Source organism: Sciurus vulgaris (genome assembly GCF_902686455.1).
Source record: "Sciurus vulgaris genome assembly, chromosome: 17".
In the NCBI taxonomy this organism is placed as follows: Eukaryota; Metazoa; Chordata; class Mammalia; order Rodentia; family Sciuridae; genus Sciurus; species Sciurus vulgaris.
In genome coordinates, this window is record NC_136478.1 from 638489 (window position 1) to 657162 (window position 18674).

General features: G+C 47.6%; 1 protein-coding gene across 3 annotated transcripts in view; it reads left to right on the plus strand.

Annotated features, from left to right (window-relative positions):
* Positions 1–7498: 7498 nt before the first annotated feature.
* ANKRD11 (ankyrin repeat domain containing 11) overlaps positions 7499–18674 on the plus strand; it is a 158968-nt gene continuing 147792 nt past the window's right edge. For all 3 annotated transcript variants that reach the window (XM_079119518.1, XM_079119520.1, XM_079119519.1), the window contains exon 1: positions 7499–7832. The gene's annotated coding sequence lies outside the window, so the exon portion shown is untranslated. The remainder of the gene's footprint in view (positions 7833–18674) is intronic.

Below are 18674 nucleotides of genomic sequence, written 5' to 3' on the forward strand. Positions count from 1 at the left end.
CTATACTGAGGCAGATTAGCATATCTATAATATCATGTAGGTGAGGAAATGATCTTTTATATAGAAAATCCTATAAATTAATTCAGCAGAGTAGAAGGATATAAAGTCGATGCACAAAAATCAGTGCATTTCTAAAACAAACCATCTTAAAAGGAAATTACAAAAAAAAATTCCATTTCTTAAGATGATATTGGTTAAGATGTCAATATTACCCCAAGTGATCTGCAGATTCAACCCCTATCAATACCCCAATGATGTAGTTTACATACAAAACCCATCCTGGGACTGGTGACAAAGCCCAGTGGTACAGAATTTATCTAGCATGTGCAAAGCTCTGGGTTCAATTCCCAGAACTGAAAAGAGGGTGGCTGGAAGGCAGAGGGGGAGGGAGGGAGAGAGAGAGAGAGAGAGAGAGAGAGAGAGAGAGAGAGAGAGAGAGAGAGAGAGAGGGAGGGAGGGAGGGAGGGAGGGGGAAAGTTCCATCCTAAAACTAAAATCTTAAATGAATTTCAAGGGATCCCAAATAGCCAAAACATTCTTGAAGAAGAATAAAGATGGAGGCCTCATACTTCCTGATTTCAGTATTACTAAACCATGGCATCAACAGATCAGGGACTGGTATAAAGACAGAGTTACAGACCAAACGAACTGTACAGAGGCTGAAAATAAACCCTTGTGTTTTGGCCAGGGAGCCCTCCAGGGTGCCAGAGCACATGCTGGGGAAAGGACTGTCTCTTCAGCAAAGGTCTTGGGGAAACTGGACCCTATGCCACATCAATGAAGTTTACTCAAAACGAATTAAAAGAGCTAAGTGTGATACCCAATGCTATAGAACTCTCAGAAGAAACACTGGACACTGGATTTGGCAATGACTGGACACGACGCCAAAGGCAGAGGCAACAATAAAAAATAGGACGTTAGACTTCATGAAAATTGTTTGTGTGCATTGAAAGACTATTAAAAGAGTAAAAAGGCAACTCAGAACGGAAAGACAAGTGCTTTTATGAAGAAGAGGCACATGGTTAGAAAGCACATGGAAATGTGCTTGCCATCACTGACGTCAGGGAAATACACATTAAAGCTGGGGATTCCGGCGACTTGGGAGGCCGAGGTGGAAGGATCCCAAGTTCGAGGACGGCCTCAGCAACTTAGCAAGATCTGTCTCAAAATAAAAAGGGCTGGGAATGTAGCTCAGAGGTAGAGCAGCCCTAGGTTCAATCCCTGTTATGAGAGAAAATACATCACTTCACCCCATTAGGATAGCTATTATTTAAAAAAGAATTATAATGCACCAATAAAAATACTTTAAAAACCCAGAGATTAATAGTAGTGGTGAGAATATGAGAAACTGGAGTTCCTGCCTTGCAGGTTGGAAATGAGAAACAGTGTAGTTGTTATGGAAAAGAGCAGGGCAATTCCTCAAACATTAAAAGTGAATCGCCCCACGAGCAGCATCCCTTTTCTGGGTGTACACTCGAGAGAACTGAGCAGGTCTTTCCTTTTTTTTTTTTCCCTTCCCGGCACTAGAGAATCAACCCAGGAGAGCTTTACAACCGAGCTACACCTGCAGCTATTTTAATTCTGGGACAAGGCCTCAGTAAATTGCTAGGCTGGCCTGCAATCTGTGCTCCTGCCTCAGCCTCTGCGTCTCTGGGTGATGGGTGTGGCCACTCTTGTCAACACTGGTTGTGTGGTGGCACTGGGGTCAGGGCCCCAGGATCGTCTGGCTTCACTCACAGCCCCCGCTTGTTTGGGAGCGTGAGGTGTCACTGTGCTGTGGGAACTGGGAACAAAGCCTGTCATCATTGATTGTGAAATGAGCTTGGGTTCCTGACTCCAATGCCAAGAATGCTGGTGAGCTAGGGCTGACCACAGGGCGGAGGCCAGGCCTGCCTGGCCCAAACCCAGTTGTCAGCTCCTACCACAAGGCCACAGGGGAGGAGAGAGGAGGAAAGGTGCCAGAATATGGCCTGCTCTGGCCACTTATGTGGAAAAGGAAGTTAAAGCAAGCCTGGTGGTTGGGCTGCCTACCTTTCAGCAGTGACCTCTGGTCACTGCCAGGAAGGGCAGAGGAGCCTGCCCATGCAGTGACCTCTCATATCCCGAGGAAGTATGGTGGGGACCACAGCAGGGCCTGATAGGAGTGTGAAGGAGCCTCTGGGTGCCTCTGCTTAAGGGTTAAAAGAAGTCTGCATGTCCTCTTCCCTGGAAGTCAAGTCCTCCCTGCCCTGGGCATCTTCACTCTGGTGTGCACCCCTTCTGTTCTTTGCAGCTACATGTGGCTCATGTTCAATAAACAATTGGTTTATTCTTGTTTCAGGGGCCAGAAGCACACTGGAATGTAAGTGCCTCTGGTAGGGACTTCATTATGCTCACAGCTAACTCCACAGCTGTAGGGTCAGTGCCTGGCAAGCGGCAGACCATGAATTGTTCAGAGGATGAATCCAAGGGCTTCAGCATGGGATGGGCCGTTTAAACAAACAGCTGCAACACAGTCCTGAGGTGTGCTAAGACAGGCACTGTCCTCTTCCTGAGGAGGCCAGGAGGTTCTGTAGAGGACTGACTTCAGGCTAGGTGGGGTGCGGGTCTGTGGGTCCCCCCTCCTACATGGAGCTCAGATTTCTGGAGCAGGGTCTGGGAAATGCGTTAGAGAAAACAACAGTCCATTTGAGTGCAGTAGCACACGCATATGATCCCAGTGACTCAGGAGGCTGAGACAGGAGGATCCAAAGTTCTATGCCAGTCTGGACAACTTAGTGAGATACTGTCTCAAAATAGAAAGGAATGTTACTGGGAATGTAACTCAGTGGTAGAATGCCCCTGGGTTCAATCCCCAGTGCCAACAACAACAATAAAAAAAAAAAGAGAGAACACGAACAAGCGTCCAGGTGGTGCTTACTGGAGGATCACCCCGCAGGACTCAGAGGTTGATCCACAGTGTTTACGATATTAATTTCTCTTAATGAAGTATGCCAGACAATATGATTCCCAGTTTTCTAAGGAAAAGTTGGACGATGTGTCCATCTGGTTCCTGGCAAGCTGTACGTGCCCAAACTCCACTGCTTCACTCCTCAGGTTGTTCACCACCTGAAGCTCCTGTATGTCTCTGCCACCCTCCTCTCTTCCCAGGCTCTTCCCCAGCAGATGCTGGAGCAGCTCCCCCTGGTCTTCTTTGAGCCTCTCATCCTCACAGGGCCTCAAGGGGCATGTTTACTTAATTTTACTTATTATTGTCTGCAGTACTGGGGATTGAACCTGGGGTGCTCTACCAACCCTTTAAATTCTTAAGAATCTGGTTGAGTTTGGTGTGGTGGTGCACATCTATATTCCAGTGACTCAGAAGGAGTCAAACTCAGGCTGGCTCCAAACTTGCAATCCTTAGGCCCCTGCCCCTGAGTCACTGGGATCACAGGTGCGCACTACCACGCCTGAAGGTGGCATTTCAAAATGGGAGCGTGAACCTATGTGCCAGAGGGAGACCCTTCGTGTGTCCCACTGCTTCAGGCCAGAAGTCCTTCCCATGCTCTTCCGCTGTGCTGGTTCTACTTAGCTTGGCTGTGGCCAGCTTTGCTGGGGGCTGTATCCACCTATCACCCACACAGGTAGCTGTAGGGTATTTTGCATTTATGGGCACAGAACTACACTTTTTTTTCTTTTTTTGTGGTACTGGGGATTGAATCCAGGGGTGCTTTAGCAGAGTTTATGACCCAGTCCATTTTTTTCTTTCCTGGCACTTGGGATTGAATCTAGGGGCACTCTACATTCCCAGCCCTTTTATTTTTGAGATAAGGTCTCCCTAAGTTGCCCAGGCTGGCCTCAACTTGCGGTCTTCTGATTTTAGCCTCTCTAGTCACTAGGATTACAGGTGTGGGTCATAAACCAGGGTCCTCTTGCATTTTTTTCTTTTCCTCTTTTTTTGCTGTTGGGGATTGAATCCAGGGTCTTGTGCATGCTAAGCAAGCACCCTAAACTACATCCCCAGCGCCCTCAGCCCTTTTTAACTTTGAGACAGGGTCTTGTTAAATTGCTGAAGCTGGTCTCTAATTTGTGATCCTCCTGCATCAGTCTCCTTAGTTGCTGGGATTACTGGTGTGCAAAACCATGCTTGCTTTTTGGCATTTGGGACTGAACTCGGGGCACTTTACCAGTGAGTCACATCTCGAGCTCTTTTATTTTCTGAGACAGGATCTTACTAAGTTGCTTAGGGCCTTGCTAAGTTTCCCAGGCTGGCCTGGAACTTGCTATCCTCCAGGCTCAACTTCCTGAGTCCTTGGATCACAGGTGTGTGGCATTGTGCCTGATCCTTTTACACTTTTTAATAGTTTGTAGGATGGAGTTAGGCACACAGTAGGCACTTAATTTGTTGAAAGAAAAAATGCTGCCCCTTAAGCCACTGTGCCTCTCTCCACTGAAGAACAGCGTTTAGGGTGTTCCTCTGCCTGGGCTGACCAGCAGTACAGAATGGGAACCATGTATACCTGAAGCTTTCACAGTAGCCAGGCATGGTGGCCACACCTGTAATCTCAGAGCTCAGGCTGAGGCAGGAAGATCACAAGTTCAAAGCCAGCCTCAGTAACTTAGCAAGGTTCTAAGCAACTCAGTGAGACCATATCTCAAAATAAAAAATAAAAGTGGACTGGGGATGTGGCTCAGTGATTAAGCACCCTTGGGTTCAATCCCTGGTGCCAGAAGGGGAAAAAAGAATTTCAGAGTAGCCATGACTAAAAAGAACAGGAACCAAGTAAGATTAATTCAAACAGTGTATTTCATTCAATGTAATGCATTTAAAGTACTATCATTTCAACATGTAATACATTTTAAAAACTTGAGATATTTTAGTGTTTTGTTCTTTGTTCCCAGTCTTTTTTCCCCTTTGGTTCAAGGCATTGAACCCAGGGGCACTTAACGACTGAGCAACATTTCCAGCTCTTCATTTCTTGAGATAGGGTCTCACTAAGTTGCTTAGAGACTTGCTATATTGCTGAGGCGCATCTCAGATTTGTGATCCTCCTGCCTCAGCCTCCTGAGTCACTGAGATTACAGGTGTGAACCACTGTGCCAGGCCTCTTTTTTTTTTTTTGGTACCAGGGATTGAACCCAGGGTTGCTGAACTACTGAGTCATACCTCCAGTTCTTTTTTTCAAATTTTGAGTTAGGGTCTCACTAAGTTCCTGAGGTTGGTTTTGAGCTTGTGATCCTAGTACTTCATCCTCTAGAGCCACTGGAATTATTTAACCACTGAGCCACATCACCAGCCATTTTCATGCATATGTATGTATGTATGTGTGTATATATTTTAATACATATTTTAATTTTGAGATGGTCTCAGTTGCTTAGGACCTCACTAAATTGCTGAGGCTGGCTTTCAATGCAAAATCTTCCAGCCTCAGGCTCCTGGGGGCGGCTGGAATTGTAGGCATGGGATACTATGCCCAGCAGAACTCTTTCTTAATGGCACTAATGTCATTGAAGAGAACTCTGCCCTCATGTCCTGATCACCTCTCAAAAGGCTGTCTTAATACTATCACCCTGGAATTATGCTTCAACATATAGATTCTGGGGTAACAAAGCATTTTGACAACAGCTGCACGAATTTTATTTGACAGACATGCACTTTCATGCCAATCGACTACATGCTGGTAGAGATTATGCCTGTTTTGCTTTGATATGGTGTGTGGCCCACACTTTTTTTTTTTTTGCAGTACTGGGGATTGAACCCAGGGCTTTGTGCTTGCAAGGCAAACACTCTACCAACTGAGCTATATCCCCAGCCCTCCACACCATTTTTTAATTAATGTGTTAAACAGCTCAATTCTTGCCTTTTACTTCACATTTATTTTCTTGCAGTTTTTACTTCTTTCTGTTTCTGTGGAAAATTTGTATTTTCAGATTCGCTTTCTGAAGCAAAACCCAGTTTATTCACATTTCCTACTTCAAATTCCCTAGAAAGAAACTGATTGGCTTAGATCAGTGTTTTTCAAGTTTTCCCCAAGAATGAGTGTATTGTTAGAGGACAAAATAAAAACTGCAGCTTCTAGTTCCCTTCGATCTAGGTTGATCCTGTAGGTGAAGCTGGGGTGGAGGACTCTGAATTTCATCACTTTTACCAGGCAATTCTTACAATGAGGCAAATGTGGGAACCCCCAATCATCTTTTCATGAATGCTCACCAGCTGTGGGCTGGCTATCCTTATCAGGTGTCCATTTCTGACCCCATGAAATTACTGGCTGTAAGTGAAAGAGATCTGGCTGCCTCTGAGGAGTCCAAAAGCTGCTTGCACAGGGAAGCTTATCAGACACTGCCCCATGAGTCAGCATCCTCAAAGCCTAACCTTTATGACACTGGCCAACAGGTGCTGCTACTTGTTGGTCCCATTTCATGCATGAGAAAGTGACTCTGAGGGATAAAGTGCCCAGGGTTACAGCCAGCCAGCCGAGGGCTAGGATTGGAACAGGGGCAGACTGGCCTACATAAGAGTAAAAGGTCATCTTTAAGGTCCACGCACTTTGGTACTACAATTTCATAGCCCTGTAAATATCCAGTTTACCAGCTGTCTCAGAACCCAGTAAAAACACACACACACACACACACACACACACACACACACACACACACACACACAGCAGCAGCAGTGGGGTACGGTGACGCAGGCCTCAAGTTCCAGTGACTTGGGAGGCTGAGGCAGGAGGATCTCAAGTTCGAGGCCAGCGGAGGCAACTTGGCGAGGCCCTGTATCAAAATTAAAAATAAAGAGGCTGGGGTATAGCTCAGTGACACAGTGCCCCTGGGTTCAGTCCCACGTATGGGGAAATCCGAGCAGCAGCGGCTCGACTCCGGTTACCTACCTTTCCTGCTCCGTTTCTTAACAAGTACAGAGGTGCACTTAAATAGGAGGCTTGGTGGCTTTTACTTTTGGCTGGAGTCTGCCTTCCGATTCACCACTTCGTAGATTATCATCTAACTTCCACGTTCCGCAAAAGCAAGTGCGAAGCCTCGGCGAGTCTCCGGCGGCACCATCCCGGCCTCGGGGCGGCGGCCGTCGGCCTCTCCCCGGACGCTCTCGGCGAGAACGGCTCACACAGAACAGGCGGGACGCGTCTGGCTGACTGCCGCCGTCGCCGACGACGCGCAGCGCCCGGCGCGGAGAGAAGCGCCCTCCAGAGCCGCGCCCATTTCCGGCGCTCCGCACGGCCAATCGTCGCGCGCGAGGGCGGAGGGCCAGTCCTTTTGCGACGCAGACAGCCAATGCAGTTGCCGGCTCCCCTCCCCCGGCCCGTGCACGCTGACGCACGACCTTGGCCAATCGTTCCAGGAACGTCCTCCTAGTCCCGCCTCCGGCCTGTCACGGAAGCCGTCAAGCCGCAGTCGCCCCTTCACCCCAATAGCGCACTTCCGCCCCGACGCCGTGACGTGCACAGCCTCTGCCGCCCGGCTGGGCGGGCCAATGGCGGTGGCGGATACGGCGGGCCAATGGGCGGGAGTGTCTCATGCGGCCGGCGCCCGCCGCAGCCGCCGCTGGGTCCTGGAGCCAGAGGCCGCCCGCGACCGAGCGCAATGGACCGAGGGCCCCAGCCGGGGAGGCGCCGCCGCCGAGCCCGCGGCCAGACGCCCCCGCAGTAGCGCCCGCGCGAGCGCCGCGGCCCCGCGCGAGCCTGGGCGCGCCCGGGGCGCGCTCGCCACTGGCCGCCCCGCACTAGCCGCAGCCGGATCCCGTGCCGCCGCTGCCTTCCCGCCCGGGCCGCGCGGCCCGGGAATCGCGGCCGCGGGCTGCATGGGCCGCGCCCGCGCCCCGCCGCCGAGCCGCCGCCGAGCCGCGCCGCCTTCGGAGCCGGGTGAGAGGCGCCGCGGGTCTGGGGGCGGTGGTCGGGCGGACGCCGGGCGTTCCCGCGGCCTTGCGGCCTGCAGGCCTCCTCCGCCGGCCGATAGCGCCGGTGGCCCCGGACAGCCGCAGGGCCGAGTGGGCCTCGGGCGCCCTGGGGGTCCTGGGTCCGGGCCGTTGTGTGAGGGCCACGGTGGGCTCCGAGGACCTCGTGAGGGCAAGCGTGGGCTCTGGGGCGGGTCTGAGGGTCCCGGAGTCGCTGTGAGGGCCAGGGCGGGCCTGGGGTCCCGAGGACCCCGTAGTGGCCAGGGTGGGCTCCGGGGCGGACCTGGGGTCTCGAGGACCCCGTAGTGGCCAGGGTGGGCTCCGGTGCAGGCTTGGGGCCTCGAGGACCCCGTAATGGCCAGGGTGGGCTCCTGGGGCGGCCTGGGGGGTCCCGAGGACCCAGTAGTGCTCAGGGTGGGCTCCGGGGCGGGCCTGGGGCCTCGAGGACCCCGTAGTGGCCAGGGTGGGCTCCTGGGGCGGCCTGGGGGGTCCCGAGGACCCCGTAGTGGTCAGGGTGGGCTCCGGGGCGGGCCTGGGGCCTCGAGGACCCCGTAGTGGCCAGGGTGGGCTCCTGGGGCGGCCTGGGGGGTCCCGAGGACCCCGTAGTGGTCAGGGTGGGCTCCGGGGCGGGCCTGGGGCCTCGAGGACCCCGTAATGGCCAGGGTGGGCTCCTGGGGCGGCCTGGGGGTCCCGAGGACCCCGTAGTGGCCAGGGTGGGCTCCGGGGCGGGCCTGGGGGTCCCGAGGACCCCGTAGTGGCCGGGGTGGGCTCCGGGGCGGGCCTGGGGGTCCCGGGGGTCCCGGGTCCCCGCGGAGGCCGCGGTGCGCGGGCGGGCGCGGGGCGCCGACCTCTGACCCGCGGGAGGGGCGCCCGACGCGCCGGCCGTAGTGGTTATTCCCGGCGTCCCTATTATTATCGTGTTTTGAAATGGGAGCAGGCGGCCCTCGGGCTGAGCGCCGAGCCGGAGGGGGCGGCGGGGTGCGGGAGGTGCGCGGCCGGGCGGGGGCAGGAATGCGGGGCGGCAGGGGGTGTTCGGGGGAGGGGAGGCGGGACTGGGGCCGAGTGGGAGGAAGGCGGCGGCGGCGGCTGCAGCAGCAGCAGCAGCAGCAGCAGCAGCAGCAGCAGCAGCAGCAGCAGCCCTTGGCCTCAAGGAACAATGTGAGACGTTGCCTGAAATGTTAATTTCCGTTCCTCATTTCATCATCCCCTGGCAGGGCGGTAGCACTGTGTGTGTGTCTGTGCAGGGTTGGCCCTGCCACATGGATCCAGTCCCCTTTCACTGAGGGATTGTGCGTTCAGCCTTGTATCTGTCGTTTTGGAGGGAGTCTTGATTTTTTTCTTGAGGCTTTCTGTTTCTGTTGTGTTTTTGGAAAGTTAGCTTTGTGTACCAGCTTGGGAAGGTTACACTTGTTTAAGAAGGGCCCTATACTTTCAAAGCTATTTTCTTCCTCACAGTTAAGTTGTAACATGCTTGTGTTTCGAAGTTTCCGCCAGTCATGGGACATTTTATATTCATTTGCAAAAACAGGGTGGTATTACAAAAATTTTGGTGGAGAACTCAGACTTTCGGACTTCTAATTTGGTGAAAGTTTTTTCTGGTCATTTGAGCAGTATCCTTAAGTCTTCAGCTGAGTAAATGTGCAGTTGTTGAGCTGAAACACAGGCTCTTTTGGTGCTCTTTTGGGGGGTACGATGAGACTTTATTCAGCAAAACGTGTAAGCTGATATTGCTGTGGAAAAGTGCATTGAAACAGTTACTATTTTTGGTTCGTGCAAAACCAGTCAATGGCATAACTTGGATGGTTCTACATCAGAGACCCTAAGATTGTTTCTTGGTCCCTCTGGGGCTTTGATTTCTTTCACAGAACATTGGCTGCCCTGGAAACCTAGAGTTCTGCTTGTGACTTGGGAAAATGATTTGACAAGTATTTTGATATTACTTTGCAAGTGTAGTTAAAAACAAATATCTTGCTCAACTTCCATTGTGACCCTTGACTTGGATCTCCATATAGCTGGCACGTCCTCCCCCACTCTCATTCAGCTGTTGTTCTCCTCTTTCCTAGCTTCACGTTTAAGAGCAGGGTCTCCTGTGATAGGCTGGCCTTCCTGAATGGAGTGGGATGGGAAGGAGGAACAAAGGCCAAGTTGCTATGACATTTTGCTCTGTTCTTTGTGCATGCCTCCAGTTTGTTGAAAAGCTACCCTAAGGATATTGCTAAATTTGATCAAGCTTAAACTTTCCTAATTTTTTTCTTTTGACTTTGTTTTTAACTGTGGTAAAATATACTTGACAGAATTTACCTGAAGTTCTTTAAGATGTCACCTAGTCTTGAGTTCCTCATTTGCAGATCTGACTTGGTCAGCTTTCTGACTTGCATTGCACTTAAATGGTTTCTCCAGACCAGCCATTTGCTCATACCACAGGAGACACTGGACTGTTGTCTGCTGATGACTAGTAACTGGCATGTTAGCTATAGTTACATTGTTGACACAGTGACAGGAAGTTTCTGCAAAGAATTAAAGAAACTATGATATTTGGATTTGATAATATTTTAATTTCACTATGGTGTGTGGTGCTGGGGAGAATATTTTAATTTCACTTTTATTGTGTGTGTGTGGTGCTGGGGAGAATATTTTTCAAGAAGCTTTATGTGCCTTTGGTATTTAAGTAGGTTTGACATAATAAAGTTATATTCATCAAATAAGAAGACAGCTATTTTGCATATTGGCAACAAGCCCATCATCAATTAAATAACATAATTAGAGAGCATCAGTAAATGCTGGTTCAGAAAATAATCTGCATTTGTTGCCAAAATAAGTCTTTTGATTTGTCCATTACCCTGTGTAAGTCCCTGCATCCCTCAGATGGCAAGTGTATTGGATGAGTTTCTTTTAGTAAGATATTTGCTAGTTAATGCTGATTAACTAGCATTAATGGTGACAGTGCTGATTCACTGCTTGTCTGACCATGTGCTTTGTCAGTTTGTTATTGCAGTTTATAGTTAGTGCTCTGTGGGGATGGAGCCTGGCCTGCTTGATAAACTATGCAGAAATCGAATAAACTCAGATACCTAGAAGGTATTGTCTTGAAATGCTTTCAGTATGTGTTCCCTTAATTTGAATTTCAAATGGAATTTCTGTGCAATTCAACTTTCTCAGTTTTGTCTCAAAGATATAAGAAAAAGGGTGTCAGTCCTCAGCTCTGAAACTCAGGTAATTGGATAGTTGCATAGAAATCCTTTTTAGGCTTAGGAAATGATCCACTTTAATGACTACTTCATTAATTCCTATAAATGCTTCTGTTATTGACATTTGTTTGATAGACCTTATTCGTGGTATCTTTTAAGCTAGAGATAGACTCAGCTGTGTACTTAAATGTGTTTTGTTATTCTGTGATTTTCTTAACTCCCATTCTTCTCCTCCATATTTAAAAATTTTTTGTGTAGTTCATCTTTTGACCAAGAAGCATTTTATATATTTGGTTGAACTAAAAACATTTTTTGATATGGTGCAGGGCCCTGCACATTCTAAACACGGCTTCTACCACCTGAGCTGCAGTCCCAGCTAAAAATGTTATTTTTTGATAGCATCCCAAGTGACTCTGCCAACGTCCCTCCACTATCACTCTCCCTCAGAACTCAAGACACTGGCTACCTTGGCTTCTTGTTTCCTGGATTGGGTCCTGTGTCATCTTCTTGGACATGGTCACATACTGATTCCTCTATCTGGTACAGGGTTCTGCTGGGTATCATCCTACATCCCAGCCCTAAGATACTTCTGCACAGCTTTTGGGTCTTCCTTAAATGTTACCTCCTCTTACCAAGGTTTCTTAATTCTTCAAGGAAAATACCTCCTCCCCACACCTTGTTACAACCATGTAGAAATTAGATAAAATTTATCAGATATGCAGTAGTTGGTTGAATGTGTTGTCCCTGTTTTGCATACCTCCTCCATCTACCCCTCAGAAAAAGGGCTGTAGGCTTAATGCAGATGTGGACAGCCCCTTCTTTACCTAGGGCTCAGTCCAGGGAGTGAGACTGTAGTTATAGAAGTGGCTCAAGAAATATTTGTTGGAATTGTTCATTACTTCATACAGTTGTTCTTATGTATATGGATGTATTTGAGTAATTTTGATAGGGGAAAGGTAGGATCATATATTCGTTTATTTGATTATTTAGGAATTGCCTTGTACATTCATTACATGTTTGCATATAAGATACATGTGTGGGGCCTAACTTTCAAAACTAGGACAGAACAAATAACAAAGGGGAGATTACTTTGTGAGAAGAAAATGCTTTCTGTGACAGCAGTTTAGTAGGACTGTTGCTTTCCGGTCAAGGGAGAAGACTGGAAGCAGTTTTTCTCCTGATTTCCAAACCCTTCTTACAACAGTCCAGTGATAGAAGACTGTTGGAGGCCCAGGCTAGGCTGCCTTAGTGTGCTGTTGCTCCTGTTACTTCATCTATGGCTGAGCACCTTCCCCAAATGTAACAGAAGAGGTGGCTCAGTGTCACGGTGGAATTCTTTGAAAAGTTTAGTATTTTTTTTTTTTTTTTTTTTTTCTGTTTTTGCAAGGTACTGGGAATTGAACCTAGAGCACCTTACCACTGAGCCACATCCCCAGCCCTTTTTATGTTTTATTTTGAGACAGGATTGAGTTGCTGAGACTTGATTTTGACATCCTCAGCCTCCCAAATCACTGGGATTACAGGCATGTGCCACGGTGAAAGTTTTTGCATGGTGGCATATGCCTGTAATTCCAGGGACTCAGGAGGCCCTTTTTATTTACTTTTACTTTTATTTTTATTCTTTTAGTTGTAGATGAACACTATACCTTTATTTATTTTTATGTGGTGCTGAGGATTGAAATCAGTGTCTGACATATGCTAGGCAAGCACTCCACCACTGAGCTACAACTCCAACCCATTTTATTTTATTTTTAAGACAGGGTCTCATTAAGTTGCTGAGGCTGGCTTTGAACTTTCAGTTCTCCTACAACAGCCTTCTGAGCTGCTGGGAGAAAGTTTTAGCATTTTAATCAAGAAAAAGAGAAGCTCTTTTGAAGGGAAATACACCAAAATGGAATTGTGTGTTATGCTGCTTTCCCATGTAAGTCATTGTTTTCTAAATGCTAATATATGAATGTAAGGCCTGGATATATGTAGCTCACGGTAGAGTGCCTGCCTAGCCAGGTGGAAGGCCCTGGGTTTCATTCCCAGCACTGGGCGAAGTGGATACTGTTTATGTAATTGGCAAAAATTCGCTTTTGTAAAGACTACTTATGAATATATTTGGGAGATGGAGACTTGAGTTCTTGATTTTGATAACAGTGGGTTGGATTTGTGTGGCTTCAAGTTTTTGAGTGACAAGTGGAGAGGGGAATTTATTGGTTGTGGTTGGAAATATGTAGATATTATTCCAGATCTGAGAAATCCCATGGCTCCAGAGCTGGTTCTGTGAACAAAGAGTCAAGCCCGTTCAGTGTGCACACAGATCTGTCTGTATGGCTAAGGTTTTTCAAGGGCCGAGTATAGCTATAGCCTCTTTCTTTGTTAAGGTGGAGGCAGAGGTGCTGTTGGGGCAGCATCCTTACTGGCTGGCTGAAGGCAAGACAGTCCTGTCCTGGCATCTGTGTAAGGAATTATTATCCTGAAAACATGTAAGCATTCTTGTAAAGCACACGGTATATGCCTGTTTATTAATGGAAACAAAATATTTTTACCACTTAGATCAATTTTTTTTTTTTTTTTTTTTTTCTGTCGAGGTTAAGTAAAATTCGTAGAAAATTTCCTCTCATGACTTGATTAATTCTTAAAAATGTGACCTTGGGTTGGGTGTGGTGGCACATGAAATCCCAGCGGCTCAGGAGGATAGAGAGCTTAAAACCAACCTCAGCAACTTAGTGAGACCCTGTCTCAAAAAATTAAAAAAGGGGGGAGCTGGGAATGTGGCACGGTTGGATCCCCAGTAACCCCCTCCCCCTAAAAAAAGGTGACCTTGGGATGGGGTAGCCCAGTGGTGGAGTGCTTTCCTAGGCCATGAGTTTGATTGCCAGCATTAGAGAAAAAATAAAGAAGTGATCTTATGAATGGATGGAATTGAATTTTTGTAAATGCTTAATAACTTTGTTATCAGAGGTTATTTACTGTGTGGTAGTGCACACCTCTAATCCCAGTAACTTGGCAGACTGAGGCAAGAGGAAGCCTGAAGGATTGCAAGTTTAAAGCCAACTTGGAGAGACCCTGTCTCAAAATGAAAAAGGGCTGGGGATGTAATTTAGTGGTAGAGTTCTCCAGGATTCAATCCCCAGTACCACCCTGCTCCCCTGCCACAAAAACAAAACAAAAGAAAAAAGAAATGAAAGAAAAACAGGTTATTTTTCATCTAAAATGTAGCAAAAAGACTTACTTTGTTTTCTGGACACATTAGTATAGTGAGACTTTCTTCTCTCCTTTTAAGGGCAGTTTTCATTCTCAGTGCAAATACCCTGGAATAATGATTATTTCTACCTGGTAAGAAAGTGGCTTAGGGTGCGTGGTTTGTACAGCTTCCACCCCTATCCCCCTAGAGATGGGACCCAAGGACTCTTGCTCTGGCAAACTGTCTACCTCTGAACTGCATCTCAGCCCATAAGCTTTTGACTAGTTATGGCTAGCCTGTTTTCCCCTATATTCATATAGTGCAGAGAAGCCTTGGATTCTGGTGTGTTGTAAGGTTGAGATCATTATGGTTATATTGCTTCAACTTCAGTAGTGAGGAACTCATCAGCCCGAAGAATCTGAACCATGTTAGTATTCACTCCCATCCCAAGTTGCTGGGGATTCAACCCAGGGCCTTGCACGTGCCGGGCAAGGGCTCTACCAATGAACTACATTCCAGTATTCACCTTTTTAAAAATGTTTAAATTTTTATAATGCTGGAGAGGGATCAAACCCAGAACCTGGTGCGTGCATGCTCATGCTTTACCACTGAGCTGCACCCCTGCCCTCTTACCATGTTTCTAAATGTGGTTTTACATCCTGTAAAACAGGAAATCAAAAACAACTGAAAAAACCCCTAAGTGACACTCTTAAAAGAATTAACTTAAAAAAAATTATTAAGGTGTTTGCCTAATTAAGGGATGCGCAGAACATGAGAAACCTTTTTGGATGATTGCAGAGAAGAAAACAATGCAGCTTTCAGGAGTCAGAAAGCTGTGTTGAAAATTTGGCATTGTTTTGTTAGCATTCCACAATTCCAAGGTTGATCCTATTTCAAGAAGGCATCAGGCTTTTTGGATTTTTCTTTGCTGAAGTTGTATGTTTTGCATCTCGTTTGTTTAAATTACCTACATTGTTTTATTTGAGAATAGTCCACGTGAAATATGAAGTTCTTTGGTCAGAGCTTATTAAATGTTAATACTCAGCATTTCTTATGTGAAGTTTCTTCCTAATACTTGAGAAAGGTATGTTTGGATCGTATCCTCTGGTTTTTAGTATGACACTTGGAAAGTGGTATGTGCTTTCCCTCATAGCTTGACTTCAAGAGATGTAACCTTAATGAGATTTATAGGTGAACTTTGTTTTTCTTTGGAAAAGCAGTTAGGCCTGATTCTCCTGAACTTGGGTTCTCATCAGGTGACTGGCTTTCTAAAGGAGGCTGTTGAAACAATAACTTTATTCTTCTGTGGGGCTGAAGATCAAACCCAGGGCCTCCAGTGCTTAGCCAGTGCTCTGCCACTGAGCTGTATCCCTAGCTGGAGAGACAGTAGCCTTTGAAAAAGACATTTAAGAAGAGGCTAAAGACAGTGAAGTTTTAGAAAGCTTAGGGAGAAAAATCTCTATACCTGCCCCATCTCTTTCCTTGCCCTTAATAGCTTCTGAGCCTCCAAATATGTTGGCTCAAGGAGTGACAGGTCAATGGAAGGTGTGTGAGAAGGGAAAGGCAGGCTGTGAAGGATGGGTGGAAAAGGGCTGGCCCTTAACAGTGATGTCTGTTAATTTTCCATTGCTGCTCTAACAAATCACCAGACTTGCGTTTTAACAGTGCAGTTTCATGGATCTTAGGGTTCTGTAGGCCATGAAATCTGATGCCATCTCATTGAACTAAAATCGTGGTTTTGGCAGGGCTCGTACCTTCTGAGGCCAAGGGGAGCATGGTCTTGGTGCCTGCTCTGATTTGGAGATGCTCTCCACACACCTTGTCAGTTGCCCTTCTCCTCCAAAGGCAGCACCAGGGCATCTCTGACTCCTCTGCCTTCCTTTCCATTTCTGTGGACCCTTGTGATCACATGGGCTCGCCTGGATAATCCTGAAGCGCCCCCCCCCCCCCCCCGATCTACTGGTTTGTAGCCTTTTCCACTTTTCCAGGTGACCACGGGATTAGGCGTGACCTTTGGGTGTGATCTTTCTCCCACACCAGATTGCATTGAAGCAGCAGGTCTCGTGTGCCTGGCTTTGGTGCCCTCTCCCCTTTTTTCCTTCTAGTAGAATTGGTTGAACCAGGACCTGACACACTGAGCTAAATCCCCAGCCCTTTCAGTTTTTAAAAATTTTGAGACAGGGTCTCTCTGCGTTGCTTGGGTGACCTGAACTAGCGATCCTCCTGCTTCAGCCTCTGGAGTACCTGGGATTACAGGTGTGGCCACTTCTGACTGACTCTTGCTCATCAGTGGAGTGTGGCATTGGGGTTATTGAACCTCCAAATATGTTCAAGTCCTAGATGAAGTTTTGTTTTAAATTAACATTTTGAAATAACAGAAAAGTTGTAATAGTTCCATTATATTTTTCATCTGGGTTCCCGTAATGTTATTGAAACTAAAAAATTAACACTGGTACCTTACTGTTAAGGCGACCTCAGAACCTCAGGTGCATTAGAACCCACCCATTTTGCCACTGCTGTGCTCCTGCTCTTCTAAGGATCCTTCCTCTCTCCCTGTAGTGGTTTTGGTCTTTCCTCGTGCTCATGACCTTGGGAATGTTGAAGAGTACCACATGACCTTTGTTTTATTTTTTTGAACTGTTTGCACCTTTGGCAGGGTGGTGACTGCTGCAGAGCTGAGCTTTGACTCACCAGGTCTGCTCTGTAGTGGGAGAATGGCTTTGTTTCTTTTTTCAGCTGCAATGAATTACTTGATTTATAGAGAGAGTTTCTCCATGTTTAGTGATGTAGTCAACAGATGTTATTGGCCGTGTCAGACTGTGTTGTAGGAGCACAGACATGATGTGAACAAAAGCCCTACTTGGAGATAGGGGAGTTGCACTCATTTGACTAAGACATGGGGTCATGAACAGGGTCCTAGCTGATGAAAAGGTAGGGCTGGAGGAAAAAGAGCCCTTCGAGTTCGGATGTCTGGGGGCCCACTGGGAGAGTGCTCCTCAAGCTCTGGGTCTGGGTGTGCAGTCCATCTTTGCTGTGAGGACTATCTGGACAGAGGCCGTGGTGGCAGCGTGGGATGGGAGAAAGAAGGTCAGCTATATCTGCTTGACATGGAAGTCCCTTTAAGAACATGGCCTGGGAGAATGAGTCTGATAAGCCTGTCAAGGGGGAGGTGGGGGTTGTGTGGCCAGGACAGACAAGAGCAGGAGGGTGAGCAGCACAGGCTGTGCACGCTTACCCAGCCAGCAGGGAAAGCATGGTGATGGAGGAGCTGAATGCAGGGCCACAGTCCTCCTCTCATGCTCCTCTGCTCTGTTGAGCATCAGGTTCACAGTGTCTTACTGGAAACACTGAGAAGTAGGATGCCATTTTCCAGAGAAAAATAAAGAACCAGTTAGAAGTAGATAATGAGGGGCGTGGGGACATAGCTCGTTGGTAGAGTGCTTGCCTAGCATGTTCAAGGCCCTGGGTTCAATTCCCAGCACCACCACCAAAAAAAAAAAAAAAAAAAAAAAGTCGAAGTAGATAATGAGAGTTGAAATTTACTGTAGGAATAATACTTGAATTCTCAGAAATACTTGTCCCAGAAAGGAGACCATGGAGTACAGTGTTGCCAATAGAGTCCAGATGGCTATCTTGGGCAAGAAACTGCCCAGGAGTTGGGAGGACCTGGAGAATCTTGAAGGGGACTATGACAAGCAAGGTGTGAAGACTTATTGGTGTTTGCTGACAACTATATGAAGAACTTGATAGAGATTGATTTTGAGTGGAGGGAATGGGGCAAACAGATGATGGGATGGAGGAGAGAGCTTACAGTGAAGCAGGATCCACATGGTATTTATTTTGTGCCTATCGTATGCCACACTCCACTCTGCCCTGTGGAAGCTTGACAGACATGGATGTCTCTGATCTCCTGGGGCTTATGTTCTGTAGGGAGAAGTGGTCAGCTGAGTTGAGAGGAGATGTTTATCCGAGGAAGTCTGACTGACCAGGGAGCCTCTAAGTGGTCAGATAGGCCCCTGTTGCTCCTTGTAGTTCACTAAGTATGAGTGGCTCTTAGGTACAAGACAGTCTGGTATTTGCCCTTATGGATTTTTTGTGAAGACTATATGAGGCCAAGGTAATAGTTTTGGGTCCATATAGGAAGGGACTTAGAAATTTTAGGGTTCCAGAAGCAGAGGATGCATAGAAGGAAGAACAGAGATCTTGTGTGACCAGATATATTGTTCGGTTCATCCTGGCTTTTTGTGTGTGTGTGTGTGTGGTGTTTTCAGTACTGGGGTACTGGAGGTGGAACCCAGGACGGCTCTACCATTGAACTACAGTCCTTTTGATTTCTTATTTTGAGACAGGGTCTTGCTGAGTTGCCCAGTCTGGCCTTGCACTTGTGATCCTCCTACCTCAGCCTTCTGAGTACCTGGGTTTACAGCTGTGCAATACTGTGCCTGACTTG